The 21985-nt window shown below is 38.1% G+C and overlaps 1 long non-coding RNA gene across 1 annotated transcript in view; it reads left to right on the top strand.

Annotated features, from left to right (window-relative positions):
- LOC146763447 (uncharacterized) overlaps window positions 1-21670 on the top strand; it is a 97724-nt gene extending 76054 nt beyond the window's left edge. The window contains exon 3 of the long non-coding RNA XR_014952063.1: window positions 9772-21670. This is a non-coding gene — a long non-coding RNA (uncharacterized LOC146763447). The remainder of the gene's footprint in view (window positions 1-9771) is intronic.
- Window positions 21671-21985: the final 315 nt, after the last annotated feature.

Here is a 21985-nt window from a genome sequence, read left to right on the forward strand (position 1 = left end):
AGCCCAGCAGAGGAGCATAGGATGCTGTCACCAGCCTCAGCTAGGCAGCACCAGAATTCACTGATTTTTTAATTGCCTCTTAGACAAGATCCAGCATCTAACTGACTATGCTGCCAGAGAAGATTCAAGACCAGAATTTTTATTCCCAGTTGTAACTGAGAAACCTATTCCTTATCTCTTCACCTCTTTGCTACTTGTGAATACTCCAGGGGAAAGTCTACCAGCTCAGCTTGTACCACCAGTGTTCACTGAACTGTGAAACACTGTCCTGGAGGGACTGGAAGTGTCAACATAATCAATTACTACATCTCAGGAAGCAATCCCAGAGAAGCTTTCTAGGTGATCTCTGTAATGAGGGTTTTAGGATAAAGCCTTTCCCCTTGCACCCTCCCAGCAAGAGCAGTATGTTCCAGGGTATTATAATTCCATGTGGTAAACTTCTGATAATACCACTGTATCCAGAAACACCAGGGCCTCCTGAGGCAAGGCTGTTTGTCTTTGGTAATAGGAAAAGCTTATTTTCCCATTTTCATTTTTACCTCACCTTGTTGTTTTGGTATTGCTGCCTCTGACTGGAGACTGATGATAGACTCTCTTCCAATTCAGGATGAAGAAACCAGATTTTCTTATTGATACAGTGTTGTTGGAGTGGTGTAATGACAAAACTGTTATGTCTTATTTGGAGATGATTTGGCTCATGTGGGCAGAGTTGGCATTATTGCCATTTGGCATGGAGCTGAAAGGACTAAAAAGCTGATTATACTGAAGTGTTTGAAGGAGGGATTCAGGACACAGCCCTGAGAGCATTATAATCCTGCTCAAGTACAATATGACTTAAAAGGCCACTGTTTCATTTCAGTTGTTTCCTCTCTGTGCCTGGAAACCTTTATCCTTCAGACCAAAGTGTACTTCCTATTTTGAATAAGGTGATATGAGGTCTGAAAGAAACAGGTCTGGTTGCAGCTTTTTTGTGGCTTACTCCATAAATTAGCTTCTCAAAGAGCTATAGAGTCAGAGCAAGTCTCTGTTGGTTCTGCTGGCAGAAGGTAAAAAAAGTCATATTTAGGTCTTGAAAATATAATTCCATCTGAGCTGCTTTGTCAGCCAAATCTATAATGTTTAGTAAGATGGGTTCAATAGGTCACATTACCTTGAATGAGTTGGTTCATAGTGGGACCCTGGGTACAAGCTCTGCAATCCATCAAGAGAAGAGGATGGAATCAGGAAAGGTTAGATACTTTATAATATAGTAACAACAACAAAAACAATATTAGGATTATGGCAAATAGAGTTACCTCAGGACCTGCAGAGAGACCTTGACAGATTGGAGGGCTGGGCAATTGCCAGCCATATGAAGTTCAACATCAGAAAGTTTCTGCACCTGGGATGGGGCAGTCCTGGATGCATGGACAGACTGAAGAATGAGATACTGGAAAACAGTATCAGTATTCCTGAGAAAACAGACCAGAAAGGAACCTGGGGGTCCTGGTCAATGGAAATTTGAACATGAGTCAGCAGTGCCCTGGCCTATCCAGCCAGGAGGGCCACCCATGTCCTGGGGGGCATCAGACAGCATCGCCAGCCGGGCAAGAGTGGGGATTGTCCTGCTTTGCTCTGCTCTGGGGCAGCCTCACATCATGCTGGGGCAGTTTTGTGTGCCACAATATAAGAAAGATAAAAAGCTGTGAGAGTGTCCAAAGGATGGCAACAAAGATTGTGAAGGGCCTTGAGGAGAAGCCGTGTACGAAGTGGCTGAGGTCACTTGGTCTGTTCAGCCTGAAGAAGAGGAGACTGAAGAGAGACCTCACTGCAATCTGCAACTTCCTCATGAGGGAAAGAGGAGGGGCAGGCACTGATCTCTTTGAGGTGACCAGTGACAGGACTTGAGACAATGGCCTGAAGTTGTGTCAGGGAAGGTTTAGGGTAGATATGAGGCAAAGGGTGGTTGGGCACTGGAGCAGCTCCCGAGGGAAGAAGCACCAAGGCTACCAGAGCTAAAGAAGTATTTGAATCACTCTCAAACATACAGTGTGATTTTTAGGGTTGTTCTGTATAGAACCAGGAGCTGGGTTTTGATGATCATTTTGTGTCCCTTCCAACTGAAGATATTCTGTGATCCTATGATTCTGTTTTAAGGGGAAGGTGAGGTTCACAGGGGGAAGAAACTGGCAAAGATGATTTATAATTGTCATAGTTTAAGCTGAACTGGAAATTAAGCATCACACAGTCACTTGCTCAAGCCCCCTTTCTCCCATGTCACCCTGGTAGAATGAGGAGGAGAATCAAAGTAAAACTTGTAGGTTGAGATAAGAACTGTTCAATAATTTAAAATAAAATACAGTAATAAAGATAAATGATGGTAATTAAAAGGGAAAAGGAGTAGTGCATTATACAATTAGTCACCACCCACTGACCAGTGCCAGACCCCCCTTCCTAAACCCAGATTGGCCCCCCTTTCCAGTACCCCCTACTTAGATACTGGGCTATGATATTCTATTGGAATATACCTTTGGTCAGTTTGGGTCATCTGTCCCAGCTATGCTTCCTCCCAGTTTCTTTTGCAAACATCCTCACTGGCAGGGCATGAGACTCCTGGGAGCAGGGTTAGAATTGGGTCTTAACCAAAAGGACAGAGACTTAAGCATGGTTAAGTCAGCATTCCATTATTTAGGTTTTTTTACCCCTTCACATCTTGGACTCCTATCTGCACAGTGGCCCAGCTTAAAAAGGGAGCTGGAAAACAAACCCACCATAATCATATCATCAGAGCCACTCATAGCCAGGAGGTAGATAGGAAGCTATTTAGGTTAAGGAACCAAATATTTATCCTACCAGGCTGAGTGATTGCTGCCTTCTATCCTGTAATTTATTCCTAGTTTGGTACCTATTCCCCCAAGAAACATGAGAAGAGCCTGTTCAGACACAGCCTATGCCTGGGGCTTCCTGTGGGTTAGTCCATGGCATCTCCCTGGATAACATCCAGGATCATTCCATATTTCAAGTTCCTCAGCACCCTACAGAGTTAGAAAAAGGAGAGAAAGGACTCATCTGAGGGACCTTTCTTTTTGTTCCATGGATGTGCTTGTTTTTGAATAGTTTCAACATCTGAATTAGAAGTCAAGGCTTGGATTCATCTCACCCACATTAAACCATCTGGAAGAATAGATACTTGATCCTGACTAATCATTTCAGCTCTCTCTGTGTGCAGTTATGGCATATGATTCCTCCAGGGATCAGTTCTTCTCATCTATCTCAGACACCTGTTTTAGTGTCCTCTGCAGCTGTCTGTCTCTCTACAGTGATTTCTTAGGGAGATTGCAGCATTATTTCCAACTGGGTCTCCACTTTTACATAGGTTAATGTGAGTTGGATATCATTAATTTTTACAGTTGTATATCAAAATCTGGTCCAGTGTAGTCCACACATTAGCCACAGCAAATGCCAGAACTACTCATTTGATGGTGCATAGATCCTATTTTTTTTTCCGAGGATCTTTCAGTTAAAGATCTGACAGAATTTATTCCATCCAGAAATTGGATAATAAAATCCTGAGCCCTGCTAGCATGTTTCTATTCAAGTTAGATGGAAGTTGAAAGAGAATGGAGAAGGTCGTGGTCCAGGATTTGGACATTAGTACACATAGCACAATAGAGTGTCTCAAAAGGGAAAATTATCTGGTTGCAGCTTTTGTAGTGTTTGAAGTTTAAAAGAAGTTATTTTACAACACTCCAGACATAATTATGCATCTATACATATGTAGGACACTGAAAGAATGTAATGATTTATTCAAGGGCAAAGTGATACCCCACTTGCATAAGCTGTTATCCCTTAGGCAATGTGAGATTATACTGTCTTTTCCACAGAAGCCTTATTTATGGAATTTAACCAGATCTAATATACTTACTATTAGACAAACAGTGGGAGCTAAAGTACCATAAAGATGCAAAGAAGGCTGCTTAAAGTGGAGGGATCTTATCATATTGTAATAGTTGTATTTACAACAGTAAATACTTTGAATAGTATTTAATATTATTAACAGATAGTTTTCATAGCTTTAAAGGATATGCAAAAGTGCTTTAAAATTATGTTTTCAATATCTGAAGAAAAAGGTATGTAGTTTGTGTAGAAACTGTTGCTTTCAAATGTCTCTAATTATTAAACAATATTTTTAACAATCCTAATGTTTGATGCTGAAAAATTTATCTACTAAGCAGCTTGATTATCTTGGCATAGAAACTAATGGCATAAGTCCTCTTCTGGTACCTGAAGGGCAAAAGTATAATTGAGGAACAGTTTGTAGTGGTGGCTGCAAGCCATGTCAGTGCTGCTTGGTCCTAGACCAGCTGTATGGTGATCTACTTTCCAGTTTCAACACAGTAGCCTCAGGCTGCTCTTGCTTGTACCAGTTTCCCAAATCCCCAGCACTGCTGCTGTGATTGCTGAGAGCACAGTGAGACACATGGGAGGCATGGAGGGGGGAAAGGTGCCCTCACCAGAAAGAGCCCACATTCTAGAACCTTCCACCAAGACCTGTGCAGATGAGCAAAATCAACTATTGAATTAGACTGGCTTAGATTTTACAGGTTTTCATTTTGCCACTAGAGGCTTTTTGTATTAATTTTTCCTTACACTGTTGTCCTTTGTTTGTTTTGTCCGCAGTGAGGTTGTACTAATTAATATTGATCATAGTGTTTTCATAGAGCATTCCCTTGTGATGGGAAAGCTGGGATATAAATAGTTTTCAATCATTATTTGGGTATCTTATATATGAGATATTTTAAAAATACTGCTGTAATATAATTGAAAAAATATATAATAAATATAATATAAAGTGTTGTTTTCCTTCTCTAAACTTTTTTTTTTTTTAATCTTACAATCATCAATTAATTTAGTTCCCTGCATTTTTTGCAACAAGAGCTGAAATCATCGTTCTGCCTTCAAAGAGGATGGGCATCTAAAAATGTTCATGCACCTGGGCAAGTATCAAGATGTTAATGGAGGTCTTGGAACAGGGCTTGTATGTAGGATATGTGTAGATGGGAGATGCTTCAGGCAGTATAGAGGTATTTCTGCATTGCTTTTGGTAGAGGCTATGAATCGAATTTGTATTAGAAATGGCTGAGACATTTCTGCATAAATGGCAATTTTTTCAAATGCAAGTCATTCAGAAAGATGTATCAGTTTTAAACAGGGGCTTTTACTGAGGCAGGGGGACATCAGGGTAATGGAGAGAACATTCAGGAGCCAGCAGTGCCCACAGTGCTTTCATGGGACAGTATAGTTTAATGTGTTTATTATCTACATAGTTGAAGGGATCAAGTGCATCTTTAGCACATTTGTAGACCACACCAAGCTAAGTAACACAGTTGACACATCAGAAGAAAGGGATGCTATCCAGAGGGACCTGGAAAATCTCAAGAAATTGTCCCATTAGGTTTAATAACACCAGGTGCAAGGTGCTGCATCTGTATCACCATAAGTTTGGGGATGAACAGATCCAGAGCAGCCCTTCCAAGGACTTGGGGTGCATGAGAGGCTGCCCATGAGTAGGCAAAGTGCCCTCCCAGCCCAGAAAGCCAATTGTATCCTTGGCTTCATCAAGAGCAGCATGGGCAGCTGGTCAAGGGAGGGGATTCTGCCACTTCTCCCTTCTGGTGAGACCCACCTGGAGTGCTGAATCCAGTTCTGGGGCCCCATCACAGGAGGGACATTGTCTTGTTGGAGCGAGTCCAGGGGAGGCCACCAAAATTATTAGAGGGATGAAGCACCTCTGCCACAAGCTAAAACTGAGATCTGGGGTTGTTCATCCTGGAAAAGAGAGAACTCTGGGGAGACCTTATTGCAGCCTTCCAGTACCTGAAGGGCACCTATAAGAAAGATAGGGACAAATTTTTAGCAGGGCCTGTTGTGATAGGGCAAGAGTAATGGTTCCATACTAAAATGGTATCATACTAAATAGTTTTATCTTGGATATAAAGAAGTTTTTTACAAGGGTAGTAAAGTACTGGAACATGATGCCCAAAGAGGTGGTGGTTGTCCCATCCCTGGAAGCATTCCAGGTCAGGCTGGATGGGACCCTGAGCAACTGATTTCCTTGAAGATATGTCTTCAAGATATCTCTTCTTTAGACATCCATCTTTTTGATGAAATTGTCAATATTTTTTCACTGAATTAGGCTTTACTGAATATCTTAGAAAGACTTTCATTTCATTCTACTTGGTAGTGGAACTAAGTTGCAAACTCCCAGTAGGTGCCACAAAACAGATTCATCTTGATTGAGCTGGTTTTGTTTAGAGTAGATGTATAGATAATTTAAAAAAATCTTTCAAGGTGTCATTACAAAGATGCACACCTGTAAAAGTAAATTATATCGGCTTACATTGCACTTTAGGAAACATGACAATCATATAGTCACACATATTTTAGTTTGTTTGTGGTATTAGCCAACAGCATGTCTTTCCAGAACAAATGTGTTCCTGCAGAAATATGCAGAAAAAAGATATTCAGCATATTTCATAATCTTGCTGGCAGATTCTTTTACGCATAAAATAATTTTAAAATTTTCCATTAATTAGGCATATTAAATCATGACATTATAGGCCCAGAAATAACAGCTTCATCCTTTTGAGTACAAGAAATCTTCAGACTACCTATGGAACCTGTAGCATAGGTCTCATGATGATGTGAAAACATACTGTAGGTTATTTTCAGGTATTTTATGGAGTACTGTTAGAGATAAATAGCATTCATTTAAAAGGAAAATGATATGAAAAGTAGCTTCAGTAGCATTTCTAAAATCCCCTTAAATATTGTGCTTTCCCCAACTCTCAGCAACATATGTGCTGCTGGAGGTGTGAGAATTTTGCATACGTAAGTTTTCTCTCAATTATTTAACTGATTCATGGTTTGCCACCTATATGTAGATAACTATCCAAAATCCTGATTGTATTACTTTTACGTCATCAAATAATTTTATTTTGAACTACAAAGTTCTTAATAACTTTAAAAAAAAACCCACTGATGTATAAATATATATGCATGCTTTTCCTCTCTTGTTTTAGGCTTTAATTTTGTCCCTTGATAATCAATGCATGAACATCTGTGAAAGAATATCATGTGAAAAACTTCTACAAGGGAACTGAACAATTTCTATGAGGATTAGTACTCATCTAAATCCTAAAAATAGTCTTAATCACATTTCAAACAAAACCATCCATAGGATGAGAAGAAGGGTTAATGACAAACTTCACTGAAAGCAGCATGGACAAACATGGTTCATGATATATTTTCATTTTTAAAAGCTAGATTTATAGATTACAACCAAATGAATCAATTTTTCCTGTAAATACAGAGAAAATAACTACCTTTCCAACAAGAAGCAGCTGTGTTTTTCCAATCCTATTAAAATTTGAATTAATACTAAAAGAAACAAAAAATGAAGGGCGTAAGTGGATTATAGGCATTACTTGTTCCAAATGACATAATTCCACCACAAACTCCACACTACGTATTTCTGGTAAAATGATATTTCAGCTTTAACTATAACCTTAACTATAACCTTAGTCATATTTACTGAAAACTCTTCTCTGTGGAATTGGTAATCACTCTGATGAACAAAGTAAAGAGGTAAACCTCAGCATAAATAAAAGATTTTAGTTTAAAATCTGATTAATTAAATCTCAGCTTTGTCCTTCACAGATTTCTTTCATTAGGTGATGGCCAGTAGGGACTACTATAATTCATTGGTCTGAATTATGTCTAGAGGCATTTGCTTAGGAACTGGATCAAAACACATTTCATGGGAAGACCTGTAATAATTTCTTGTAGACCTAAAGTTGTGATGAATTTACAGCCTCCTGATAAGCTGATCCAGCTTTTACCTACCTTTCACAGCTAAGAAAAATCATGTGTCATTTTAGGCTTGAAGTTGTTTTTTTCTCCCCTTTATCTTCAGTTCCAGCTACTGGATTGTTCCAATGCCTTTGCCTGTGAAACATTATGTGAACAAAAGCTTTGTTTGTGGATCGGATCTTCAAAAAATCAAGCAGTACTCCTCAGTGTCCAAGATGTAAATTGTGTCATTTGTGACCTGAATTATTTATGACCCCCTTTGTACACTCTGCACTTTCCACACCGTTGCTTAGATGGGACCATCAAGAGCCAGAAACAGAATTCTAGCAGTGGTTTTAGCACTGCTGTGTTCAGAGACAAAGTGCCTTTCCAGCTTATTTTTGCATTATCCTTGGAGCATATGCAAGCATCTTACCAAGTGCTATGGCCAGAATATTGAAACAGGTCAGTGAAGGACACTTGGGGTTTTCTAGTAAATACTTCAACAGGTCTCTAACCTGTGAGAACAGCTGGCCTTCTTTACATCCAGACACTATGCAGCACTTGCTTGAATTAGAATACATTTTGCTGGACAGTGTTTTTGTCCCTAATCTCATAATTTACTGCCTCACCCATCTTGGTGATATCTTTATTCTGCAGTTAAACTACATCTTCCATGGGTCCTTGATAAAAACATCCAAATCCAAATAACATTGGTACAAAGTCTTCTAGAAGATTTCAGGAGACACTGTGGATGCTGGATCTAGGACTAAGTATGAGGTGAAACCCATTAATATCATAATTTCATTAAGATCTTTATATGCATTCCTGAGTGGAGATTAGTTTTTCACCTCTCCATTGGCTTTTACTGTACCTTGTTTTCATTCCTGTCAGCATTTGTAACTTTTTGAATCAATAAAAGAGAAACTCCTTAAACTCAGCGGTGGTTAAGCTTCTCCAGAACCTGAAAGAGCCTGTTAGTGGCCAAACAGTGTGATCAAAATGCAGATGGGTGTACTTTGTCTGTGATACCCTGAAGAAATATAAGAATCTGGCAAGGCATCTTCAAAAACCATCATAAACAATGGTGAAGGAATAGGATGAAACAATAAGAGCAGCTGAAAACTCAAAGAATCGAGAATTCAGTTGCTTGGGATGTTTTGTAAAATCTGCATGAAAAAGTAGTCAGTGGGGTAAGGACAGTCACTGAAAACACAGCGGTACCAACTGCTGTGAGGGTGGGCAGAGCTCTGAGACTGCCTAACTAGGACAGTAGTTATCCCACAATCCTGTGGGAAAGTCAAAAAGATACAAAGTTCATTGTGATTTTTTGGAGCACACTACTGTTGAGCTTCAGACCCTGGCCATGTCAACATGCATGATTTACTAATAGCTGTGTAATGATCAATCAGATTTAGACTAATGTTTTCTCAGGATGTTGGTTCATGTTGCAGTTCTTACCAGTAATCAGGCAAAATCTCTCATGAGGTGAAGACTGCAAAGTACTGCTGTGAGAAAAGGCACTGACTTATTCACTAGCCAGGGGAAACAGGTGCATGAAGAATGTGCAAGAAAAAAAAAGTGAGCAAGGATCTAACCTAACTTGAATGGAATGTTTGGTGGAGTACCTTTTCAGTCTGTTTTGTAACGTGTGGTTTTGGCAATTCTTGGTATTCACCACATAGGCTAAATCCCTCCACTCTTTCTAATACTTTGTGCTACACTGATTGATTAAAAGGTAGTATTTAAACATAAGGTTGTCTTTGAGGCAGGGACTTTGAAACCAGAAATGTGGAAACTAGCTTTTCCTTTCCTTTAGTATAGATTTACCACCAACTCAGAAGCCCATGATGAAGTTTTCTCCTCTACCTCTAATGACACAGATGCCTAATGTTCTTAGCCTGAAAACCTGAATTTACCTCTGCTTCTTTCTCCATGTAGGATGAATGATTCATTTTGTTCCGTGACGCTGCTTCCAACTGCAAAACTGTTACATAAAGGCACTCAGGCCTTCATCTTTGGGAATTTCCTGTGCTTTACCACCAAGACCTAGGTAGAGTGAAGTTCAGGATGATTTTGAATCAGGTACTAGCAACCTACACAGAGTATATATTTTTATATTTGTGCTATTTTTCCTTTATAGTATACTTTCTGGTATTTAACATTCATCCCACTTCAAAATTCAATATTTTTAAGCTAAATACTGCTTTATCTTGCCCATGATCATTTTATATCAACATGACACTTACCCAGCCCCAATTCAATAAGACTGGCCTCTTCAGGAGGGAGCTTAGATATCTGTGTATATCACAAGACCAGCAGTGGGAAGAATATACACAGATTTAACCAATTAATAGAAATGGCCTGCACTGGGAATAGTTTATTCCCCAGAATAACTCAATTAATCCTATTTATTCTTGTCTATTCTTTAAAACCAAAACTTCTAATTGTGGAGGTTTTTTAGCCCTAATTTTTCTCCTGGTTCTCAATATTTTTTATTTCTGTTTGTTAATTTTATACTTGTTTATAGATTCAAAGGTAATTAAATATGCAGGCCCCACACATGTACAGCATCTGTTCAATACAGTGAGATGTGGACTGACCTATATAGAGATGGGTGATGAAGAGATGAGGACTTCTCCTCACCCAGGTTTCCTTTCTGTATGATAGACTAGGTAGGATGCTGCTTTGCTCCTAACATAAGGATTAACTATTCCTAACAAGGTGATTTTCAGTAGGTGAAATTTTCCAGTTTATTAGCATTATTTTGACTTTGAAAAAATTATAATTAGTATGTGCTAAAATGAGGCTGAGGCCGAGGCTTTCTACTGTTAGCTCTGAAACAGGAGAAAAATAACCAAGAGTAATGGAACATTTTAAATTTGGTTTGGGAAGTATTATTAATATGCTTTATGTAAAACTATTATTTCAGTTCACTGTAAGCCGTTTTTGAAAAATATTAAAGGCAATCATCACAGTATTCTAGACATCATACTATTCTCTGTCAGCATGTTATTAAATAGCATCATATATATGACAAATATGTTCTCTAAGCATTTAAATGCTTTGTTTTGTTTGGGGAGGAGGAGAAATGCAGCAAACAGCACTACTGGGCCATATTTTTAGCTGCTTCAAATTAACATAGCTCCACTGGGAGCAGTGCCAGGAATTTAAAATTATTGTTGAACTTTACAGTAGAATCAGCTACTGTGGCACTTCAATTATATGGAGGGCTAGGGTGTAGGAAATATTTGAAAGAAAGCGTAGTAGATTATCTGTGGATAAGCTCTGCCTTCATGCCAGGTGAGCCGAATAAAATATTTCAAACTGCAAAATATTGAATGTATATAACATGTTTCAGTACTGGCATTATAAATATTCTATAAAAGAAAAACTGATGCATGCAAACCTCATAACTTTCTAATACAGTAGAATTTCCGGCATTCAGACTCTGAAATAATAGGTAAAAACCCTGTTTTTATAATCAGCATGGGGATTTACATATTCTCTAATGAAATCCCTGCTAAATAAGCCATATGGTCATAACACTATGGTTTGCAGCAAGAGAGAGAGTATTATTCTAAATCAAAAATCAGATAAGAGGCATAAGATGAAACAGTTAACAATTTTTTTCAGAGGGCAAAATGAGATAGCAAAACTGGTGTTATAAAATTAAGTAAACGAAAAAATCCCCACAGTTAAGAACCATAAGTTTTTTAAATGCTAAGGACTGAAATGCAGTATATGTGTAAAGAAATGTACTTTACTATTCTCACAGTGTGGCTGAATGTTTAATTATATGTATCAGCACTGAAAAAAAAGCCTTTGGCACCATAGAATACAGGTCAGTGCAATCATTGTAATCCAATGTGAGGTCCTAAGAATACTGGTAGGAGCAGAGTAGAAAACACAACTGAAAGTAATCTAATATTGTGTAAATCAATCTTTCCTGGAATGCTGCATTCAGTTCTGCTCAGCTTGTTTTATTAGATCTATAAACAGGAAGAAGGGTTCAAAACTGAGTCATTGACATCACAAGCACTAGTGGAACTCATCACCACCAGTCATCATTAAAGTCAAGATGAAAAATAAAAAAGAAAAGGATTAATCTTACAGTAAGTGAATGATGAAAACATCAACAGTTATAACAATCAAGGTACATCACATCTCTGATAGAAGGGAAGTCCAAGTAAAGAATTATCAGAACCAACAAAGGTTCTTTATAAAACTTATAAGTAATTTCTCCCAGCTGCTAACAGTTCATTGGCTGCCTCATCAGCTGGCTGGACAAGTCCCATCTACTTAAACCAGCAATGGGAATTGGGCCTTGGTAAAAATATGCAGTTCTGTCTGTGAGTCTAAAAATGAAGAAAGTTATTAAGGAAAATGAAACTGAGGTGCCAAAGTATTTCCTTGGTTTGTAAAGAGGGGGACTCTTAGGAAAAAAAATGTGGAGGATAATACCCATAAAATAGCCTAGAATTAAACTGCAGGGGTCTTTGCAGTACAAGATTAATGGTTGGACTCAATGATCTTTGAGGTCTTTTCCAACCTAAACCATTCTATAGTTCTATGAAAATTATAATCCTGAAGGAAGAAATAAAGCCTACAACCCATTGCCTGTTTCAAACGCTACCAGCCTGGTGAATAAAATTCACTTCTCTGAGAAACTCATCTCAGACACAACTGGAAGTAGAATTCCAATAATGAAACACAAAGGTTTTATATTCATTTCCGCCCCAAAGGATGGCCTTAGGGTTCTGGTTTTAGCCCTTCAGAGAGTAGAAGTAAAATGAGGAATTTCCTCATTTAAGATTTAATGTTAATGTGCAGCCTCTGCTAGTTTCTACTATTTTTTTTTTCCTTGATAAGATCCAATTAATTGGTGAGATAATGAAATAGCTATGCCCCAAGAACTGTTATGTAACTTACATTAACTTGTCTTAATACAATGGGAGATATCAATGTTAAAAATATTTTATTTTTTTACCGTTTTCAGCTCTTTTGCACATTCATTTTACACAGTAAATATTTAGTATTGTAAAAAACTTATAACCTCATACATTTATTGTTTTAGCACAGCTTCACTGATTTGTTCAGTAAATGCTTGTTTTGTTCTTATTAATTACAAATGTGTATGTAATGTTATGCTGGTTTGATATCATTATGTTACACAGGCTATCTAAAGCTATTGCCTAAAGACTGTAATCCAGTCTGCTGGATCCTGGGCAGATTTACAGAGTGCTCTACATTATCCTGTAGTTCATACATCACTGAGTGTTTTCCTCTCCTAATTAGAGACCAGCCAATTGCACTATTTATAATTACTTAACATGATGAGCATTTATGTAAAGAGGGGTTAAATAAAGAGAGATTTAGCAAAAAGCACAGAGAATAGAATAAATATTTAATTAGCAATGCAATAAGTTTCAGGATACTGGGATCATCAAAATTGTTTTCTATTAGTTTGTTCTTTAGAGACCACTTTCTCCAAGTAGAAAACACACTGGCACAGTCATAAAAACCCCTTTAAGTCTCACATGGAAAACACTGACACAAAATCTTAATCTGAATAAATTTGTTGATGTAGGTAATGTTATCTCAAAGCATATATCATGTGCCTCTTAGGAAACAGGAGTAATTTTTCCATATTAAAAGCTAAATTCTGTTAAGATCCAGGACTATTGGGGGGTGTTTTGGCAGCATATATACTCTTCAGATTTCTTTACATCATTTTTTCTGAAGGTAATTCAGTTATTTCTTCATACTGAAATTTGGAGGAAAAAACCTGCAAAAACCATATTTAACACTACATGCTCCTGCTACTTTCCTGTGGAGCGAAACTACTTCTAACCCAGTCCAGATCAGAGCTAAGCACTTCAGCTTTCTCTGCTTTATATCTTCTTCTTGCCTTCAAGAGATTTCATATTTCAGGGACTAGAACAACTCACATTGTCTCAAAAAGCCCAGTTGCTTGAATCATTTCTTCCCTAGCAAATTTGGATGAAACTGTGAATGTTATGATTATGCAAGTAGTTGCTTCCTTGCTCTTTGATGCAGTCTTATCTGGATGGTGCAGGTTTTAAAAAAACAAAGCGCTTAAATATATTGTTTCCCCTAACCCAAGTCATACTGACAACCAGATTACCATGCAACTGTCTTTGATGTTATGCCAACAGATCAGAGCTGAGAATCTGTGAGTATGTTAGAGAAGGGATCTTCTGAAGTCCTTGATCAACTGAAGTCAGCTCAACACATCTTACCACAGTCCTAGCAAAGGAAACGGTTTCTGTTCTGTTGTCATAATATTTATAACTTTTCTGGGCTCATCATGTCTCCAAAGTAAATCAGAGGATGAAAACTGTTTTGCATAAAATCTGATTTGGTAGTATCTTGGGAGGGACAGAATAAGAGTTACATTCAAAGGCAGAAATACAGTATGTAAAAAAAGCTATGAAAATTTTGAATTCTAGCAAAAGTAAGATGATGTTGTTTTGGAAAAGCCAAGGCAACAAACATAAAGCACTTCAAAACAGCAAAGCAATAAAAAACATAGCTCCTCATTTGTCAGCACCTTTTTGAAGGGCTTTCAAACACTCCTCTTTAACATTGCTCAACCTATACCACTTACACAAACAAATGTATAGAAATGTACAACCATGAAACTAGGGGCTTCTCTACTCTGTATGTCACAGCGAGTCTGTGCTACAACTTTCCAGAGATGACAGAGACAGGACTTAGGGGAAGTGCCTCTAGAACATCTGTTTTTTGTGGTCTCTCTCTTTATGTTGATCCAGTACAGTCCCATTTGCTTCCCAGGAGGATACTGTACACTGAGACATAAACACATAGTACAGTTGAGACCTGCTTATATGTTAATTGTTTCTCAGTGGTGTAAAGCAGCAGCAGAGGAAGAAACCTTTATTCAGCAAAGGCACGAATATTCTAGAAGCACAAATGCAGCTGTAGCAACATGCACAGTGTATTTTCTTTGAAAAATAGACAGATAGGTCTCTAAAGACAAGAGATGAAGCTTTAAGAAGTAGTGGGCAGACTGTGACTTCATGTGTTTAACTTCAAAGGCAAAGTTACACTTCCATCTAATCAACATATTTCTTAGTACAATCCAGTCCAATCTCTGTTTAATATATCTAGACTACCAATGCATACCACTGTAGAAAACATTCATATACTCTGGCCTAATTCAGTGTACTGGAACAGTGGATTTCTTTCAAACTTTCTAATGCACATTAAGTTAAACAAATATATAAAATCTTCAGTTACTTGCTACCAGTTCTGTTGCAAAACAGAAAACAGGGGACAAGGCCAAAAACACTTGGATTATGTCAGTGCTGTGGACTGATGGAGGCTGTTGAAAGGACACACAGTAGGGAGAACACAAGGGATCTCACACTCAGGCTGCAAGTTTCCAGATTTCTGGAAACTTTTCTGTTTCTCAACAGCTGGGCTTTCAAGCAGTATGGATGGCCTGAAAGAAAGGTTCAGCACACACTGGCTGGGACAGGTAGCACTGCTGGAATTCACAGAAGTTTGTTTTCAAAATAAAGATTTGTATTTGTGAGATTTAGAATAATGTTGTAGCAACATTAAATTAGTAAGAGAAGGAACAGAAGTTCTGAACTGCTTTATGTTACTCTTCTCCTCAATAAGGTGGGTTCTCATTGATGCTGTCACTTGTATTTGCCTTTCTATAGTATATGTATTGAATAGATGCTATAAAAGATTGGTGAAAGTTGTTGTATAAAGGAAAATTGCTGTACAAGAAATGCCAAGATATGTCTTTGGGCTAATTTCTGCTCCTATTTTTATGCTATACAAGACTTTAATGTTTCACAAGGGTAACCAAGATCAATGTACAGTTTTTTTGCTTCATGCTGTGGGAAATGCTCATGTTAGAAAACTCATTATTTATTTCATATACTGTAAACATCACAGTGATCTCATGAATGCTTCTTTTGACACAAAGGATTTTCCTTAATGAAGGATGATCTGTTTGGTGTGTTAGTTTTGTCATCCAAACTGATCTCCTGTGACACATTATGTACCTTCCTGAACATGGTGAGAAATGCGCTGCCAAGCTATTATTTTAAAAACCTAGCATCCTTTCTGAAAAGCACATTTCTTTCTTAGAAGACAAACATGGAAGGTTAAAGTTATCCTAAAGGTAAAATAAGGTCAAAGCTGTTCAGAGTCATCAAATAATTAATCCTGGAAAAAGAATACTGACAGGCTGAGCTAATAAAAGAGTTTGGTTGACTAATCATTGGCTATCATGCTATGGGACTCTATTGACTGTCCACAACTTTTTGATCCCTTCTGCTTCCACTGTATTACTGTAGCTGTCAAAGAACACACATCAGAAGCTCTGCTACAATTCTAATAAGAAACAGGGCAAATATTTCTGAAATACTGATTAGTAATTTTAAATCTAAGCCCTTCCTCAAGATGACAAAAAATTTTCTAAGCTTATTAAACTGCTCAGAAAAATAGTCTCTTTGGTTTCCCAGAGAACCACCAGAAAGTCACATAGTCTTGATCTGCCTGTGAAATAACAGCAGTTGTAAAAAACCTTCCTTTTGTGTTGTGTTTTGTTTTGTTTTCCTCCTAATCCTGCCATCTGTGCAGTTTTGGTTATATATTTGTACTAAATGGAATACAATTTGTAATTTAGGCTATATAGATCTATACAGCTATATTTTTCCTAAAAGGGAGCATCCATTATCAGCAGTTATTGTTATACTGTATTGCTCCCCTGGTGGTTTGCAATCAAGAATTTCAATGTCAGCTTGTGTTTTGCCTTTACTTCCAGAGACCTTTGTTTGTTAGCAGTCCCTGACTGCCACAAATCTATGTCCTGCTGCATGAAGATCTTACAGCTTTGCTTCCTTTTCTTCACACGAACTGCAATCAGTTAACCTTTCATATAGTGTCTTCAATGTATTGAAGTAGCAGCCAGTCAAGTGCCGTACATGAAGTAATTAAAACTTGTAAGAATGGTATTATTGTGGTCAATGGCAAGAATGAGGAAAGAAAAAAATTAACCATATTAAATTGGAGCTAAAAAGAACTCCCTAAAAAGATTCTGCACTCTCAGAGAAACCAGATGGTTCAGGACTTACATGGTATATAGATGTGTTGCTATCTGAATGTTAGAGAATTTATAGAGCTGCTAGAACAAATCCTGAACTCACAGAGCATAAATCTGCAGTAATTCTGTTAGCCTTTATGGATATATGTCACTGCTAGGGAAATCAGAATGACTCTTTGTTTTCCTTGCTTTATGTGATGAATAACATGATCATCATAAATACAAAGTATCAGAAAACTCCAAGATACGTGAAACCTTATCAGGTGCAGATGCCAGTGAACGTGGACCAGAGAAGCAGAGAAGCAAGCACGCAGACAAAGATGGACAGCAACGCTGCAGACGTCTCGTCGGACAACGATTAGCAACTCAGAGACTTGGGGTTTTTCTGGGGAATCAAGTGTTGTTTGGGTGTTGCTGCATTGCGGGGTTTCTCACAGAGGTTGGGGACATGGACATGGGGTTCAGACAGATAGTGTTCGTGTGCTTCATTCCTTTGCTTGTTGCCTTGGGCAATGGGAGAGACTTTCCCATGAGACAACCAAGGGAAAATGTGTGGGAAACTTTGGCAAAAGCAGCGGGTCTGGACAGCATTTGCCTGACCCATTCAGAACTGGGGAAACAATTTTCGACATGCTTGGTAGGTGTGCCAGTGAAGGAATGACCAATTCCAAGGGACATCCATCCAAAAAGGTTCTGAAGTCTTTTTCGGATCCTGTGGAAGGATGGCATGTTTGGACACAGTTCCTTCCTATGGCTCACTTTGAACCTCCAGAGTTGGACATATTTTGGGTTGACAAAAATGGAATTTGGTATCAAATTCAATCCATTGAAAGTGACAAAGACAGGTAATCATATAGTAGATATCATTCCAAATCAGCTCTTTTATAGAAACGTGTCATCCTGGTGCAGTTACACCAAAGTGACGAGCAAACTATCCCTTCAACACCCAGCCAATTTACCAAAGGGAGTGTTTTTTGATTTGCATCACAGGGATGAGAATAGATTTCCTTTAATATTGCTGGACAGAGATTCAGACAAACAGATGCTCCTGATGAATACACAGTCTAATGTCCAGCTCCTGTGCTTTTATTCACACAGTGAATAAAACTTTTTCTTCAAACATGAATTTAACCAGAACAAAAAGAAGCCATTGTCACTTGCTGTCTGCTCTTCTTAGGTTTGCCCTAGGCAGTTTTAAAATGACATCTTAAACAGTGTGGAGAGAACTAAAAAATTTAGGTTGACGTTTTTAATTTCCTTTAGCTAGATTTCAGATTTTTGTAGGACTAAAGTGTTGCAACCTGAAGATTTATCTTCAGGTGTCTTAAGTGTAAACAAAAGGAAAATCATAATAAAAAGTTGGACAGTATATTAACTCTTGTTCATCCTTGTCCCTGTTCTGGACAGAAAGCCACTTTTTGAGGGAAAAAAATTTTGTATTTTATATATGTGGACCCTTGTATTGGACAGTATTTAAAGTGGAAGGCCTGGTCTATTCACCTATGGTTTGGTCACTGGAAGACTGAACTCAGATGTCATGAGGATAGTGTCCAAGCAGGGAGCAACTTGATATATCCATGTCTGGAAAAGAAGCTGTGAATGGATTCAGCAATAGAGGGGGTGGGCAGCATCAGGCCAAACATCTGCCCATACTACCTAGGCTCATGGGTCTCTAGTTTCTGAACAACCCTGCCTAGGAACAAAGCAGGTCATCTGAGACTGTGTGTGCTGGAAACAGTACTTTGATTTACAGCCTGAAGCAGGTCACAGACCTATTTGGTGCTTAGTCTCACTGTGCTGTTTTGGAACTCTTTGACCTGTTTCAGTGAGAAGCAAGGAAATAAGGAGGGGTGCAGTTACTGGCTGTTTTTTCCCCTCAATTAAATTAGAACATCACAAAATGTGTTAAAGTTGTTGTTACTACGATATTATTCTGACCTCTGGCTTTGCACCTGAAGGTGCAGAAGCTGTGAATCATTAGAAATCAGTTCATAAGCCAATGTAAACTCTTGTTTACCTAACAGGGAATTATTCCAATTGATCCCTCCTAAGAAATAATTTTAGGGTTAATTACATATTTCCATAAATAATATTCCTAGCAGCCACTATGAAGCCAGAAACTAGTCATGGTAACAGACATCCTAAAATATTGTGGATGATATCTACCATTGGCCAGGCATGGATTTACAGGGCAAATATAGATTTATAACACTATATTAGCACAGTGTGAAGCACCAAAAACTGTTACACACTGTGGAAGAGACAGTTCCATGGCTGCCATGCATTTCAGAAAAAACAGGAACTGGAAAGGAGATGCACTGCAGGTAGTGATGATTTACTGAAGGGTGACAGGTAGTGGCAATGGTATTCTGAAAGGCAGACTTTGGCCATGGCAGAGCTGGGGACAGGAATGTCACAGCCCCCAAAGGAGGAAAAATGTCCCCAGATCTCACACTGTATTGATCTCATGGGAAAGGGAGTAAAGGTTCTCGTTGTCTGCCAGGCCAGCCTACTGGTTCTTGCCATGGACAACAGGCTCCGATGGAAATCTTCTATGGCTTCTAATCTAAAGTGTATTTCGGAAAACATATGGCTCATTGCTGCCACTGCCAACCATTTCTGTTGATGTCAAGCAAGGCACTAGAGTCAAAGGTTCAGCTCCCTGATCTAACATGCTTTTCTGCACTGTAGTGTTGAGACAAAGTGAGGCTGCTTTTATATCACATATCATGGCTGACACAAAACTAAGACAGTGCTATTTGTGGTATACATAATTTTTTCATCATAAGAGATTCACACCTTAATTTTTTAAATACACCATATTTTTGCAGTATTCATAAAAAAATCAGAATAAAAGCAGTCAAAATCTGGATGGTACAAAAGTCATACCTTGATGAAGTTCAGAATTGCCACATGCTTCTAGTTTCTACTAAATATGGCTGACTACTTAATGTGCTGATTTATGTTTGAGACAATCTGCAACTCCAACAGCATAACACAGAATTTGCATTTTGAAGTGTAAGATCTTAATTATTCTAATCCTCTTCAAAAGTCTTTTAAAATACAACACCTTTATCCAGTGCCAGGAGTTTGTATGTGCCTTAACAGCAGAAAATGGACACAATGAGGGGTGTGCCATCCAGATTCTGCAAGGAATTCAAATTAATGGAAATCTCTTCTTGAAATAGTTATTTCTTTTTTTAACTGAATTCATTTCCAGAGCTGACAAAAATTCAGAACAATATTGCTAATGAAAAATAGATATGTTTATGAAGCAAAAATATAACAGATCTTATTTTCAGGCTGATTCTAGTGGTTCTAGTATGCATTTAGAATTTGAGCCTTCTTGTGTCAAAAATCCACATGTATTAAACACATTTTGAGCACTTCTGTTGTACTGAATTTCTGAGGGGGGAATCTTCCTTAAGGTGAAAAAACACAGTACAGGGCTCTAAGTGTATGCACAAGAGGATTACAAACCAGATAAGCTTATTTTGAAAAGGAAAGGGATCTCACATTTCACAGTTTTTATCTCTTAGCAAATTACTGAAGTCCATTCTATTTGCTAGATAAATCTTGCAAAAGTCAGGAAACATATTTTAGAAGAATTGCCTGAATTAAATGTAAGGTTTCAACAAACCTTAACATGCCTTCAAATACTTTTTTCTTAGCTACTTGACTGTGTTATCTGACATACTGCTTTTAAATTATCATTTAGAGAAATGTTCTTTAGTAACTCTAAAGATCAGCTATTGGAGTTATATTTGCATGCCTTGAAAAACTGATTACCATTTTGCATCTCTATATGAAGAGCCCAAATTCTGCTCTGCTGCACACTTCTGCAACAAATTGATCTAAAATGAATTGTGATGATGGTGTTGCAAGCAGGATTCAACTTCTATATGAACATCAGTCTGAAATGGCAACAGAGGTCAACAAATCCATTTCCCTGTACTGACAAGCATCTGCGGAGTCTTGAATGCCCTAAACTCCCTGCTTCCTGTTAGAATAGTCCCGAAGTTTTATTTGGGATAAACAACTACAACAAATAATTTTTAAAAATCTATAATGACCAACAGAAAGTGAGCAGGATGAATAAAAGATACTGCTTATACTGTAGATGCCTGTATAGCAGGATTTATTATTATTATTATTTGCATAAGGTACCTAGGACAAAGACTATGCCCTTCAATATAGAGGAACACAACAAAACAAGCAAAAAACCCCTATAACAGTTCCACTTGGATTAGGGGAAAGTTCTTCATGGTCCTAAATCTAGCTATCAGTTCAACTATAAGCTTACTTCAAATGGCACTAGGAGCATTTCAGCACTGTGCCTTTGCATCCTGTCTAGACATGTGGCCTATTTCCAGTTGGCTGGCCATTAGAGCAACAGAACAAAAGTCAAATAAAGAAAACCCTGTGAGGCAATTTATACATCAAGAGAGAAAAAGAAAAAAAAGAAAAAATAATCCCTCTTGGCCCAAAGGCAGCCAGTGAATGCCCTGAAGCAGAGAATTAATATATGTCACAAGGAAGCAGTGATCCAATCTCCTTTCAAAACATCTTGGAGACTTGCACCCAAAAATTTACATCTATCCAACCTTGTGTTTGGTATTTGAAGGCATAACCATCAAAACAATTTTTTGCAAGTATAACTTCTCACTCTGGAAAAACAAAGAGAAGCTTTTATCTCTGTAGAATAAATAAATAAAAAAATATCTAAAGCGACATTTCAAAGCCTGAAGTCAGCAAAATAAGTACCCCGTGCCCAGAACCTGCTGGAAGCTGGTCATCTTGGAAATGTAGTTACAGAGAAGATGTGAAGGCAAAGAAACTGGGAGCAAAGGTTTCACAGCATCATACAGAGTGCCCTGTGAAAGCCTGGAACAAAAGGTCCATGCCATTCTTTTTCCATATCACATATTAAGGTTCTCTGCTTGGACATGCTATTACTCAGAACACCAGAGCACAAGAACCTGTATTAGTAGAACTGGGTACTTGCCTGGTTTTCTGGGAAGTCTCATTTCATGTTTTAGGTACAGC

This window comes from Lonchura striata, chromosome 1A, assembly GCF_050655825.1.
Source record: "Lonchura striata isolate lonStrDom1 chromosome 1A, ASM5065582v1, whole genome shotgun sequence".
NCBI classification, from domain to species: Eukaryota; Metazoa; Chordata; class Aves; order Passeriformes; family Estrildidae; genus Lonchura; species Lonchura striata.